This window comes from Molothrus aeneus, chromosome 5 (assembly GCF_037042795.1).
Source record: "Molothrus aeneus isolate 106 chromosome 5, BPBGC_Maene_1.0, whole genome shotgun sequence".
NCBI lineage: Eukaryota > Metazoa > Chordata > Aves > Passeriformes > Icteridae > Molothrus > Molothrus aeneus.
The window spans coordinates 47,963,107-47,978,956 of record NC_089650.1 but is presented as its reverse complement, the minus strand read 5'-3'; the positions used below and the strand labels follow the sequence as shown (position 1 = coordinate 47,978,956).

Here is a 15,850-nt window from a genome sequence, read left to right as displayed (position 1 = left end):
TGAATTTAAATATTTTGAAAACACACTTACATTTACTGAATTACTCCAGAATAAAAATTTTCAGACAATCATCTTGTCTATTCAGTCTGCAAAGAGCTGGACAGCCATAACTGAAACAGATCTGCAAGCTGTTAGGACTGTGTACCTGACTGAATTGCAGTTAATCAAGGTAAAGAGACCAAGCCACATTACAGTTCATAGATACCAAAATTTTCATCAAAAGCTCCCCTAAATAGTCTATCACTGTTTGTACCCTAAGACACTGTCAATTTGACTTAGCTGAGGAAGCAAAATCAAAGCCCATTTTGTATCATCATCCCTTGCCACAGTTTCCCAAGGCAGAGATCCAGCTGGTATGGGCCTAGAGACCCTCAGAGCACACAGCCAACAGCACCAAGGGGAAAGCAAAGCCCTGCACCTGCATCTCCTGCCCTTCAGGGACATTCAAGGCAATGCCCATTTTACCACAAAATCCCAGCAGCTACACCCAGGCAGTGTATTTGGAACAATGTGGTTATGCTCCTCAGCCAAAAGAAAATTATTCACCATCCATATTTTGCATTTTCCATGATAAGGCCTGAGAATAGTTAACAGGGAAGGAAAACAAGTCATCTTCACTCATTCTGCCAGTGGAGTGACATGGAGAGGCCAAAAATTCAAGGATCATTGGGCTTCAAGAAAAGAAGGAGAAGGATGCTGGTTTTGTAGCCCAGCAGCTGGAGCATTCAGCAGGGAAAGAGCAGGGATGACATAAATGGGCTAAAGCAGGCACCTTTCTGCTAACTGGTGTATTCTGAAGAAAATAACTCCCCCTTGTGCTATTTATATGCCTAATGTAGGTGCCTAACTTTGAATTGTGAAGTTTAAGAAGGTATACCTTCTCCACCATCAGCACTGTTACAATGGGACACACTAAACCTTTGTGCTCTTGAGAAGTCTACACAGAACTTACTGCAAAATTCCTCATGTTGCTTCCACTGGCACACATAAACCCTAAATCAGTGTCCATTTCTTCTGCAGTATTTCTCTGGTGTTTTGGTTCTCATTTGAATTAGGTTTCAGCTTCATAACCAGATCAATGTGCACAGTCAGCTATTCTGGTCACAGAACATACTGATGGCCACAAAACACCTTGTGTATCATTAGTCTGTTCATATAAATAGATCATATTTCTGTAGCAAATCAAACTCCAATTAGAGCAAGAAATTGTTAAAAATTATTAAATATAATCCATTTCTAGTTGTTTTATAGTTGCCACTCCAGCTCAATGGCTAGTTTATGCAATATGGCAACAAATAGCACTGTACACATTTAAAGTTTTCTGACATGCTTCCATAACTATTTAATCAAAGAATCATAGAATGCCAGGTTTGAAGGAACCTCAGTGATCATCTTGTTCAACCTTTCCTAGCAAAAGCACAGAGTAGAGAAGATGGCCCAGCACCCTGTCCAGCTGAATCTTACAAGTGTCCAGGATGGGAAGTCCATTATTCCCTGGGGAGATTATTTCAATGTCTGACTGTTCTCATTCTGAAAAATCTTCCTCTTGTGACCAAAGTCACAAAACCTCTATTGACCTAAATTTGCATTAAATTATGATGCCTAATTACTATATTCTCAAACAAGAAACTCAGATTGCATAGTGTCATAGTTTAACTCCAACCAACAACTAAATACCCTGCAGATGTTTGCCCACACCCCACACCCCAGTGGGATGGGAAAGATAATCAGAAAAAGAGTAATGTTACTAACACCCTGATGGGTTGAGAGATGAACAGTTTAATTGAAAATTACAGTAAATTACAAAAGTAATATACTAATGATAACAGTAATGAAAAAGGAGAGAAAAAGAGAGAGGAATAAAACCCAAGAGAAACAAGTGATGCACAATATACTTTTCATCACCCACTGACCCCATTCCCCAGCAGCAACCGGCTCCCAGCCAGCTCCCCTGAGTTTATAGACTGAGTCTGATGGTCTGTAGGGAATACCACCTTGGCCAGTTTGGCTCACCTGTTCTAGCTGTGCTCCCTCACAGATTATTATGCTCTCCTCACTGGCAGAGCATTAGAAACTGAAAAGCACTTGACTTCAGGCAAACACTACTTTGCAAAAACTAAAAATACAGGGTGTTATTAACATTATTTTCATACTTAATTCAAAACACAGCACTGCAGCAGCTAAGAAGCAGAAACTTAACTGTATCCAAGCCAAAACCAGGACACATTAAAGATAATTGTGAAAATTAGAGAAGAAACCTCACCTAGTTTATGCAAACTATAAACCAACCACTTACTGAATATTGAAATATTATTGAAATATTATTTTTCTGTAAGAATTTCTCTTTTGCTTACCACGTGTACTCTACACCACAATGTATCAGTCTCCCCTCTCTAATTCTTTGAGGCCCTGTGTATGACTTCTCCCTAATTAGGGTAGCTGTGGATGACTAATGTAGGCATTGATTAAAATTGGGGTGGGAAAAGCAGCCAAAGGTTGTGATCATTAAAAAGAAGATACAACACCTGATTTTCTAGCTAAGGCATATCACACAGGCAAGGCAGAGAAGCCCAAGTACTGAATCTTCAGCTCATGGTATAGTTTTGAAGGTATGAAAAGGTTAATCTCATTTTTGAAGAACTTGCACAACATTTACACAGAGATTTCAGTCTAAGGGACTGATCAAAAAAACCCCTGTAGGTAAATTATATGATTCTGCTGCATCAATTCTAAAATAGTGAATAACATATTACATTAGAAGAAGGTGGGAGATGGGGGTGGGAAAGCAAGGCAAAAGAACTATGTAAATGAAAGTTTCTGAGAAAATGCAGAGACAGATTCTTGCATATGTAATTGTGAAGTCTTTGAAAATAATTTCTCTCTGCTGTAGGCAACAGCAGCTTTTCCCTTCATGAGAAAAAGCTCTATCTTGGAATAATACCCAGAATCTTTTGTTTCCAGTACAGCCTACCTCCCTGTGGGGTAACATCAAATCTAGAAGATTCAATGAGTAGAGTTTCCATGGAATTGTTTCTGCAAAGAACAGATGTTTTTGACTTCACAGAAAATACTGCCAGTTTGTGACTGTGAGTCACAGGAGATCTGGTGAAAACCATTTTTTTTCTATATTGCCTGTACTTTTGCTAATATCCTGTCACACTGCAGTTCTGATAAATAGTTTCTTGACTCATTGTTGTCTTTGAAACTCTTATTCTGTGGAGATTTACCATTGCAAACTTTTATTGAGACTCACTCACCCTTATCATCTCTTAGCTTGCCATGTTAATTTCCTTCCTTCTCTGGTTTCATAATCATCTGCCCTTTGTGTGAGATTCTTACTTGGAATGACCGAACCACAGAACAGGTGGCATGGACCTCTGAGGTTCATTGTACAACCCCCCTGCTCAAATCAGGTCATCTAAAGCCAGTTGCCTGGGACCAGGCTTTTGAATATCTGCAGGCATGCAGATTCCACAATTCTGGACAACCCAAGTGAGTGCTCAGTTCCCGTCACAGGAAAAAAAGTGCTTCCCAAAGTTTAAAGGGAACCTCCTGTGTTTCAGATTCTTCCTGTTGTTTTCACTGGACTTTCTCTAATCACAGAATCATAGAATCACAGATTGGGTTGGGTTAGAGGACACCTCAGAATCATCTAGTTCCAACCCCTCTATCATGGACTGGGCCCCTTTCCCAGACCATATTGCTCAGAGCACCATCAGTACATCCATGACTCCTGTACCGAGGAGTCCAGAATAGTACTCCAGGTGTGGCCTCACCAGGGATGAGAACAGGGGAAGGATCACCTCCCCCTTCCTGCTGGCATCACTCTACCTGGTGCAGCCCAAGTCAACATTAACCTTTTTTTTTTTGTGCTGCAAGGACACATTGTTAATTCATGACCACCAGGACTTCCAGGTCCTTTCCTACAAAGCTGCTTTACAGCTGGCTGTCTCCAGCATGTGCTAGTGCCTAAGGATCTTCCTTCCCAAGTGCAGGACTTTGCACTTTCCTATGTTCAACTTCACAAGGTTCCTGTCAGCCCACTTCTCCAGTCCGATGAGGTCCCTCAGCACTCCTCAGAGTTGTGTATCACCAACAATCTTGCTGAGGGTCCACTCTGCCCCATCATCCAAATCACTGACCAAGAGAGACAGAGTAGTAACTCTTTCCCAGTATTACTCTTTTCCCATTACGCTGAACCTTGTAAAGAAAAAAATAATACAAACTTGTTAAATCAAGTCAGAAAGAAAATGTCTTCACCAGAACTACATAAACTCTATCAGAGCTAAGAGCTCCTGAGGCATTACAAGTACTCTGCACGGCCATCCTGGGCCCCTCTCATTTGTGAGATGAGTGGAGCACACTATTCCACAGCTTGGAAAATCATATTCCATAGGCACATTGACAATATCAGTAGGCCTAGCCTGAAGAGCACTGCTCTTGCTTCTGCACTGTCAACCTGTAATATCACTGCTATTCCACCAAACTGAAACACTGAGGGACACCCTGAGGGTCTCATGGTGCTGGCATTCAGTCTCATCAAGGAGGGATTTTTGTTGAAAATTGTGTCCTTGTCCAACTTCTTAGCTGAGCAGAATTTAATTAAAACATGTCTCCTGAGAACACTTGATCACTGTTCAAATAATCCTCAGCTTGCAGACACAGAGCACTAAGGGAGCTTTACTCCCTGCCCTTGCCCACTCTGCATTCCCACGTCCTTTGACTTGGCTGCAGCTGTATATCTGCATAAACTCCCCCCTTCAGATCAGGTCTGACAATTCCCTCTTTGATAATAAGTAGAGCCCATTGAAAAATTGTAAAGCTTGATCTAACCTTTAATTTGGTACATAATTTAATTTCATATTAGGACAAACTCTCAGTTGCTAAGATAAATATTACCATTACACATACCATAATGGTTCCCTTGTTAATGATGCTGCCGCTGATGGCTAAAAATTTGGCAGATGTCCTTCTCCAGATGTGCTATTTAAATAGCCATTTAGGATTGAGAATTTTCAATCCTCTGAATTATAATTTTTACAGTTCTCACCTGCTACACAGTGGGCATTTTATGGAGAACAAATATGTAAGAACTTACTCCATTTTAACTGGTTTTTAAAACAAAATGTTTTTTTACAAATACTGCAATGGAAACAATGTGTCATTGGCAGTATACTGTTGTCTCTTTTGTATCTGGCCAGGACTGAAATGGTGGTAGCTGACACTGAAAACAAATTTGCCAACTTTCAGCTGCGGTGGGTAATGAGTGCTTAAGGGATAACATATGAGAGAGCTAAAGAAAGGGAGAACTTGCATTCAAGAAGGGTGATTAGTGTTGTGGGTTCCTGTGAAGCATTAACTTGACAGCCACATTCAAGTCAACAATATTTTTGTTCTCTCTTCCCTACTGAAAGTATTGTATCAAAAAGGGACATCAGTTTGCAAATCTGGCATCTACTTACATTGTTTAAAAATCTTACAAGACTCCCATTAGCATAATGGTCCTGACATATATTTCCTGATTTGCTGTATGATATAACTACTGTGGACAACTATAATCATACTCCAATTGCTGCTTTCAAAAGAGGTTTTTAAAAATTGCTCTATTGATCTGAGATGTAAACTGCATCTGCGATGGTATAAACAATATGTCCTGTAGGATGACAACATTAATATTTTATTACTAACTTCTTGCATAGCCTCCTACATGAGCTGTGGAATATAAAAACAACCTTCACTCAAGCAGAGGAGGAAAAACAAAAAGTGAGTATATAAATATATTCTGAGAAATATTTAGTAATTTCAAGATTGCATAAGCTGCATTTCTGCTTAAGATGTTGGGTTTTAAACTGCAGGTTTTCTGCCCTGCATAGCATTTAGAGGATGTTCATTGCAAAATCAAAATCTGGTTAGTCATTTCCAAGAAAACCAAATTTCTTGGTTCAAAGGAGCACATTTGTCATTTGACATCATGTTGTCTATTTTTAGAGGATGCTTTCTCATGAGCATCCATATGCCATTGTTTTACTCTAACAAAAAGAAGAAACTGAGGGGTAACATGGGCACAAGTTTGGCCATCTCCCTGCAGCAGTGCACAGGCTCAATGCAATGTATCTAATGCATCTGGTAAAATATGCCACACAGCCCAAGGCAGGGGGACTTGAAGGGGAGAGCCAGTGCTCATAAATTAATTGCCTTTTTCTCTTCACTGGCGGTATTGAAGGCAGGCACCTTTCAAAGGTCAGTCCAAATGTCCAATCAATTTTCTCTTAATGGCAATGGGAATGGCAATGGGAATGATGGCCACAGATCATTTTCCGCTGCAAGTGCACTAGTGATTAGAGCATTGGATGAGAAAGCAGTGACTCTCAAGCTGAAAAGAAGCCTGACTTCACCTTGTGGTTTCAGCATTTAGGGTAGGGGAAGGAGGACAAGGGAAAAGTCTGAATTTCTGTCTTTCCTTTTAGGCTTGTTTTTGCCTTTTACTCAGAGATGATATAATCTGAGAGATAAGGAAGCTTCATCTGGAACCTCAGTTCCAGTGAGCTGTGCTAATTTCCAGGAAAATTGCACCATAGTGTGGGAAGAAGAAAGAAGCTGTAAAAGGTTAGATAAGACTAGTCTCAGTTCATGTAAGAGCCTGCCACTTTGTAGACTCTATGCTGCAAATTTATGTGGAATGTGCAACATGGAGAGCACAAATATGTAAAAAGAAAACCAAATGTATCCCCGAGGGGCATTTCTAATGGAAAAGTATTGCTTGATTTCATTTCACTTTAACTAATTAATAGCAGTGGATGGTTCATTTGAAAATAAAGAAGGGGACAAGTGAGCCTGATGAACATGATGTCCTTATGCAGAGATAGACAACCCTGCTCCTCATACACACCAGCACTTCTGTGCTCTGCTGACAGAAAGTACCCCAGTGATTCCTGACAACTAGAATAGTCACTGCATGGGTTATAAAAATACATCAGAGGAAGAAGAAAGATGTTTTGGAAGAGACAGAGACATTTTTTCCCTGACTGCACCTCTTCATTCAAATCAGCAAAGTGCATAGGCCTGTAAATTACAGTGTCTTAAGCTCCCAGTAGCCTCAAGGGACTGCATAGCTGAATCAGGTCCTAAATTTGCATATAAATGTATCTTAGGCTAAAGGAGCATCTGCTTACATGTACTCCTGTAATGTACCAGTTTACAATAAAAACATGCAAAAAATTTACAATGTCATGTCAGTGCTCTGGACTGCTCAGAAAACAGAAAGTAGTTTGTGTTTTTTAAAGAACATATACAAAACTTTGCAAGGTTATGTGGATGCAAGCCTGACATTTAAGAAAGTGACTACAATTGTTTTTTTTCTAGATCTGCTATCGTAGGGTTGGTTTTATTTGTAACTACTCCATCTCTAGGCAAAATTTCTGGCTCCATTATGCAGTATCATTATGACACAAAAAAGAAACCTAACATTATCCTCACAGGGACATGGATTCATCATACGCTCCAGGGCAGTTACCTCTGGGAATATTATAAGGAATGTTTCAGTTAGGCAGACAGCAAAAGAGAGTGACATAAAAGAAAGTGATTCACCAACAGCAAATGTGTGAGCACCAGTGATGCACAGTGGTATTGCTGAAGGGAGCTGTTGGAGGTGCTCTGAGACAGCAGGCTGGAAAAGCTGATTTCTCATTTTGTCTCATTAAGATAAAATGTGAATGCTAGAGGAAATACTAAGCAGCCACTAGAAAGTACTAGTTGAGTGAACAGGTGACTCAACTATTTGTGGTCTCTGTGAAATAGGGCCCTGCTAGTCCACAGGGCACACAAAGGCAGAACAGGATAAAAGCAGTACAAATGCAGACTACTCAACCCTCAGGCTCCTCTAAAAGTGAAGTCAATACATTCCAGCTGCTGACAGTCCAGATGATCCGAGCTGCTCAGTGGCACAAGAAAGAAAATACTGCTTGCTTTGAGTGTTCTGACTGCAGGCTTGCAGTAGTCCAAGAGATAGAGAATGAAATCAAATTAAATTAAATCCATTTAATCTCAAATTGTCTGCAACAAATGTCCAAAGAAAAGCAAATTATTTGGGATTTCAAAAAGGCATCCAAAAGTTTTGGAAGAGTAAGTGATTGATAAAACCCACAAAAAGTTATGAACCTAGAGTTACAAGAAATCTTCAATGTTAAATTTGAATTTTAGGTGCAAATCAGGCAAGCCCCAGAAACAAGTCTTAAGTGACTTAAGAATTTACTTTTCTCAGACAGAGGTTTCCATCCTACTGGATTCTACTGCAATTCCATTAAATAGAATTACAGTAGTCTACATCACCCAGGTAACATTAAATTATTTCAACAAATATTTTATGTCAGGGCATGGTGTCAAGAGCTTGCCCAAGAAAAACTTGCCTTATATAGAAACTTAATTGATAAAATAAAAACTACCTCATCCTTCCAGAATCCAAATCCAAAATAAGGACATATCAGGATTTCAGAGAAATGTTGTGCCTTTTTTTTTCCCAGAAGAGAGAACTTGCACATTTTTCTGTGTCTCTTTATAAAAAAAAAACCCTATAATTTTGTCTGGAATACTCCCTGCAGCCCTTCCTCCCACAGCCTCAAAATGTCAAAATTGAGGAAATCACCCAGCATAGCAAACAATTTTCTTAGATGAATGTTTAATGATTAACAATGTCGTGAAGGTTTGAAAATCTGGGTAATTTCAGGAATGGTCGGTAGATTCTCTTTGTCTAAGCAGTGACGTAGACATGAGGTGCTGTTTGGAAGATGATTAAATTGGGTCTTACATTGCCCCAAAGCATCACAGATGTGCAAGACTGAAAGGTCATTTGAGTCCTTTCCTTCATTACAGGATCAGGTTTAATCAGTTTCAATAATCTCTCACTAATGCTTGTCTTCCCCATTTTTTGAAAGAACTTCAATAAGAGGGATTCCACAGCCTTCCTAAGCAACCTGAATGGAGCTATTCTTACAGTTATATTTTCCTCTTATTGCACCTCAGCCTCTTCATCTGCAGATTAAACTGATTCAACCTTGTCACTTCAGTGGAATCGAGAACAACTGATAGCTTTTAAATATTTAAAAAATATTATCCTAACTCCCTTTTCTACACTAACTTATTTCCTTCAGTTATCTTCCAAGGATTTTGGGCTTCCTTAGACACCAATCATTCTTTTTGGTTCTTCTCTGCACCTTCTCTCAATTTGTCACTGTCTTTTCTACAAGTGTGCAGCCCAAGGATAAATACAGAAGTACAGCTGAGATATTCCTAGCGACAAGTAGAGCAGAATAATTGCCTCCCATGCCTTATACATCATTCCTGTTAATTCACCTCAAAATGGGACTGCCTTTTCTGCAATGACAACATATTGTTGATTCAGATGCAATTATGGCTAACTGCCATACAGCCACCTAACCAGCAGTATCCATTTTGCATCTACATCCTTGATTTTCTTTCTTGGTGGGAGTAATTTGTGCTTGTTGTTAACACATTAATGAAAAATTCTACTTGAATAATTTCAGAATATTTGTTAATTACATTTTGAATTCTTACTATGTCACCCAAAATTCTTGCAAATTCCAGCATGGTGTCTCCCATGAATTTGCAAATATCCTCCCTTCTGTTACCTGAGATGTTAGTGAAAATAGTGGAGAAGATCACATCTAGGGAGATTTCTTGCATACATCTTGAAAGGATTTATGAAACTATTTTCTATTCTAACATTACCATAAACTAAAAATCTACATAATTCTTGATTGTGTAGAAAAAGCTGTGTTTGCTTGCATTATTTTGAATCTCATACTACCATGCTCTAAGACAATGGCTCTGGAAAGTACAAACTTAGCCGTTCATCTTAGAGAGGTGCCAAATATGAAGTTTCATGACAATTTAACGTCAATGTCAATTTTCACTGATGACTGACTTTGCAGAATAAAGCTAATAAGCTTGTAATTTTTCTTAAAATGTAAAATAATGGGAGGCCTGCTTGGCAACAGCTAATTGCTACTGGGTCTTATGAAGTGATTCCTCACCTAATTGCCAAATACTCCTAGTTTTGCTATGATAATTTTTAAATTAATTTGGTAATTTTTTACACACTGAAAGTAGAATAAATATTTGCACTCAATTTCTCAGTATTTTTCCTACCTGCTCCATCATTGCTAAGATCCGCACATAAAAATTTTGTTTAGAAACATACTCCACTGTTAATGTGATATAAATTGGTCATAACTATTGGTCAGGACTGAACTGTAGTTTAATTTCATGTTAAGGGATATCTTTTTCACTGATTTCAGTTGGCTTTAGTTCAGGCAGTAACAATGAAGTTTGAAATCTGAGTATAGGTAATTAGTAGCAGTTGTAGAATTTTGTACCAACTTAGCAATAATTTAAATTTTATTTACACAGGAATTTATCAAAGAGATTTATCTGTGAGTGATAGCATAATAAAGGTACTAACTGTATATTAAGTATTCATGTAGCTGTTTATTTTTAGACTATAAATTATTGCAACGTTGTGATGCTTGAACAGGAAATAAACTTACAACATAAGTGGTATTTCACCAAGGATATAGAACATTTTATAAGACAACTTGCTTATATTGACACATGATCATAAAGGCAGTGGAGTTAGAGTGAGGCTGAATGTGCCTGTTGAATTTGAATGAGAACACAGATGACTGTTTAGATGATTTCAAAATAGAGATATCATGGAAGAAAGAAAGTAAATAAAGAAAGGGAAGGAAGGAAGGAAGGAAGGAAGGAAGGAAGGAAGGAAGGAAGGAAGGAAGGAAGGAAGGAAGGAAGGAAGGAAGGAAGGGAGTACAGAAAGGGTCTGAAAAAGCAGAAAATATGTAATTTTTAAATTGTGCTGAATAGATCTGTAAATACACCAAAATGTTACCATATTATCCTGTTGCTGTTATCACCCAACACTAACAACTCAGTACTTTTCAATGAGAAAAGAAGAAAAATAGTAAGCAGCAGTAAATAGGAAGTACTAGGCTGTGTGTGTGCAGGAAGCTCTGGAGATTCTCAGTTTTGCTAATTTCCCCTATTTTTTTTTTGCTAATTTCCCCTACTTTTCCCCCTACCATGTCACATGACATGTGAAAACACACCATCACAAGGAGGTCCAGTACAGCATATGGGATGAACAGCTGACCTTGAGAAAAACAGTATTAAAAATGGCATGAAATTCAACAATGCAATTTGGAAAGTGATACATTTAGACAGTAGTGGGAGTTTTTGTTACTAATAAGGATCTCAACATAGGAAAAACATGGGGGAGGAGGAGAATCAGACCATGTCTGACAGTCTCAGAGGGCTCTAAACTGATGGAAAGGCAAGTGTGTACTGAAGTTCTAACCATGCAACTCCTAGTAAAGATAATGAAGTATTAATGTCTCTGCAAAAAGTCCTGGGAACAGTTCATGTAGGATAATTGCATGACACTCTGGTTGAAGACAAAATAATTTTAGATGAAACATAATTGAGCAGAAAAAGCTAGTGCAACAATCAAAGGGGGCCAAGAGACCAGATTATTGTGGTTTAACTTAAAAAACTAACAGGAAATGGATATCAATGCAGACAAATTTTGCCAATAGAAAGAAACTCCCCAAAGAACAAACAAACAAAACAAACAAAACAATCAATTCTACCAGAAGAACCAGATTACCTCAACAGTCCACTAATACAGCTAGCTTGGAAATCCAAATCAGTTTGGCTGGATGACCAAGTTCAAAGAGTGGAGGTGAAAGGAGGAAAACCCAGTTGGCAGGCAGTCACAAGTGGGGTTCCCTAGGGCTCACTACTGGGGCCAGTTCCATTTAAGATCTTAACCAACCATCTGAATGAAGGGCTCAAGTGCACCCTCAGTCAGTTTGCAGATGACACCAACCTGAGCCAAATTACTGATCTGCTGAAGGTCAGGAAGGTTCTCAGAGGGATTTGGACAGGCTGGATCAAAGGGCTGAGGGCAACTGGATGATGTTCAACAAGGCAAAGTGCCAAATTCTGCCCCTGGGTCACAACAACCCCATGCAATGTTCCAGGCTGTGGCTCAGTGGAAAAGGACCTGGGGGTGCTGGTTGACAGCCATCTGAACATGATCCAGCATGTGCCCAGGTGGCCAGGAAGGGCAATGGCATTCTGGTCTGCATCAGAAATAGTGTAGTCAGGACCAGGCGAGGGAGTGGCCTCTGGTACTTGGCACTGGAGAGGCCACAGCTGGAATCCTGTGTAATCCTTTGGGACCCTCACTACAAGAAAAACATTGAGGTGCTGGAGTGTATCCAGAGAAGGGCAATGAAGCTGCTGAATGGTCTGGACCACAAGTCTGATGAGAAGCAACTGAGGGAGTTGAGCGTGTTTGTTCTGGACAAAAGGAGGTGAGGGTAGAAATTCTCACTCTTCAAGTCCCTGAAAGCAGTCTGTAGCCAGGTATGGGTCAGTCTCTTCTCCAAGGTAACAAGTGACATGACAAGATGAAATAGCCTCAAGTTGCATCAGGGGACGTTCAAATGGGCTTTTAGAAAAATATTCCTCATCATAAGGAAAAGGCTACTCAGGGAAGTGGCTGTGTTACCATCCCTGGCTGTATTTAAAAGATGTGTTGCTTAAGGGACATGGTTCAGTGGGGGACTTGGCAGTGTTGGTGGTGCTGGTGGTCTCAATGATCTTAAAGGTCTTTTCCAATGTAAATGAATCTATGATTTTATGAAAAGTCAAGAATGGGTTTCTGAGATAGTCTTTCAGTGAAACTATGAAGCAAAATATTCCTCATATTTTTAAAACATATTTCAATTAATTTTGTTTCAGAGTTAGATGGCATGATTTCCTGTAGCAGCAGTGTTGGAGTTGGGGGGTTCATATATGGTACCAATAACAAAACCCTGAACATTCAATTAAAGGACTGGAAAATACCACTTCATTCACAACAACTAAAGCTGAGCAATTGGGAGAAGAATATTTTGTTTCTATACAAAACACTTATCAAGGAGACAGATCAAAGTACACTGTAGTTCAGAGCTCTTATTTTATGATCACCTGAAATGTGCTTGCAGTCTACCTAACCATTTGTTTAAGAGAATATGACCAGCTGAACCTGAAACAATTGACTGAACAAAACTTACTAGCAACTTATTATTTGGAACAAAGGCAAATTTTAGAAACAACAATATGACTCAGTTGCATGGAATTTTAAAGTAAACTTTAAAACCCATTGTCATTTTAAAAAGGATTTCGTTATTTCAGCTACTAATCTATCAATTGCTATTTATGAACCTGAGGTTTAAAATATCAGGTTTTCCAATGGTGGGACACAGAATATACTTTAGTTGTATTGACTTTCACCTCAGGAAACCATATTGATGAAAAGTTTCTTTTGCTAATAACAGTATTTGAAACTGAATAATAAATTATAAGGAAAAACACCTTAAAATCTTATTATAGAAGATAGTTAATTAATATAGCACAGTAGAAACGTCATTGTTCTCCAGCAGCACTTACATTTATGACCTGTTGAGCTGGCAACTCACTAGCAGGTTTATGTATGTAACTTGTAGCACATCTATAGATGTACCACTACCCTCACAAACGGAGGGACAAAGGGAATTTCCTTAATTGATTGAATGGGTTTTATGCTACTAAATTGGAGCCAATCTTACACAGAATATGCACCAAGAAGTACCTTTTGATATGTTCTATTTAACTGTGGCACAGCAGGTAAGAGCCTTCTCTCCTGGTATGTTCCCATAAAACGTTCAGTGGGTGTGCTGGCTCTGTGAACCCTGGCAGGCATGCCAGCTGAAGGCACCATGGTAACCAGGCTGGAGAGTGGCTCTGACATTTAGGAAAAGGCAGCTGGGAGGAGAGACTGCAAGATAGTCATGGAAACACTCAGCCAGCTCTTTCTCCATTAGTTACTTGGGAGGAAAGTTTTTCCTGGAAACACAGGAGATAAAGTGGCAAACTGACAGTGACTTCATGGAGCTATTAAGAATGTCAGGGAGAAGTAGGCAACAAAACCCTACATGATTGTTTGATAGGGGGAAAAAGGAGAATTTTGTAATGCAAAAGGGAAACAAGTCATGCCTGCACTCTAAGAGAAGAACTAAAGCAATATGACAAAAAATGTAAAATGGAAAGGATAGAAAAATTTCCTTTGAGAATGGGATGAAGTGAGGAGACACAGGAAGTCATCCAGAACAGCTCTTTTTAGCACATGCTCCACAGCTTCTCTAAGGAAAAAACAAATGATTTCAAAGGGAACTTCAGATGTGTGATCAAGCCACTGCGACAGATTATCATCAGTTGCTTTCACACAGAGGAGAACAAGTAGTGCTCTCATTTTGATCGGAGGCACATCACATTAGGACTGGCAGGTGTACAGATCTAGTCTTGGTGGCTAAATGTGTTGGTAAAATTAGCCATGATAATTACTGAACCTGTGTGAAGTGGGTACTTACAGCTGAAAAAAAGGAATGCTTGCCTTTTTTAAAGTATGTTCCTGCTCCTTAAGAACTTATATTACATATTGTCCATTGCCTGTTTGTGCTGGCCACTTTGCATCTCTTTTGGATACTTGGAAAGCAAGTGAGATACAGATTAAACAGGTAATGTGCTAGTGTTCTTCTGTTCACACACACCACAGCCCTACTTTGAAGCTAGCTTTCAAGAAATTACATGAAGTAATGAAGAAAAACCTTTTAGCTTGTAATTTTTCACTCACTAGAACTCTAACCATAAATATTTGCTTTCCTGAAAAACAACAGGAAAAAATATAACTTGATCATTGATCATATTGTGTATGTGCAAAGTGGTCAAAACATGTACAAGCAGCCAGAAAATCCACTCTTTTCTGAAACAGGAGAATTTATTAATCATTGCCCCAGTATTTGTAAATACTCCAGCAACAATTTTTTTCAATTTTTCCCTTTCAGTTACTCATGCGGGGTAATAAAAAAATTGGGTATTTTTTGTTCTGGGCTTGTTTATACCATTAATGGAGTAAAAATAATTGCAATCAGTTTATAGCCATGCACTCAAGCCCTGAACTGGCTCCTTACACGTGTAAGGAAATATCAGAAGTTGGGAAAAAAATTCCAAGTCCTTACATGTAAATGATTCTTTCCTTTTTCTAGCATTCAACACATTATCCCTCTCTTTGCTTTTACATTTTTAATACCTTAATTTTCGTAACTACCCTTTCAAAACGTCTCTTGTTAACACAGTTTTCATCAGATAAAGTGCACTGACAGAGGGAAAACAGCTTAGGTTTCAAATGCAGCATCTATGATAAAGGCTGAAAGAAGATAAGTCAATTGTTTCTGTGGCTCCTAAAACAGGCTCAATGCCAGGCAATATCAGATCAACGCACAGTTTACTCTCTTATAAAGAAAGCTCTTGGAAGAGAGCAGAAAGAGGCCACCACAGCTTGTCTATAGAGTTTGTTGGAAGCACAACTCTTCAAGTATAGCAGGAACCAGCTAAATATGTATGCAGAGAGACCCAGCTTCTCAAAAAAAAAAGGCTTGTGCACTTTCACAGGTGGAAGAGATGCTCAGAACTGAAATTCTGTGATTCTGGCATTGGAATGATTGAGGGAACAGTTTATGAACTGATAAATCTAGTGGCAAATGCTGATTATTCCAAGACAGAAATGTTGATGGGTTTTTCCCTAGTTTCTCAAATTTAAAAGTTTTGAATTTTTTTTTTTTTTTTTTTTTTTTTTTTTTTTTTTTTTTTACTTATAACATTCCACGGTCCCCTTCTGCTCAGGATTCTTCAATTCTTCACTGTACCCTTTATCTTCCTTCTCTCACAGAGTTTT

General features: G+C 38.9%; 1 protein-coding gene across 7 annotated transcripts in view; it reads right to left on the bottom strand.

The window, feature by feature from the left end:
* Positions 1 to 15,850, bottom strand: part of PTPRZ1 (protein tyrosine phosphatase receptor type Z1) — a 133,115-nt gene that overhangs the window by 67,890 nt on the left and 49,375 nt on the right. The gene's annotated exons all lie outside the window — the stretch shown is intronic.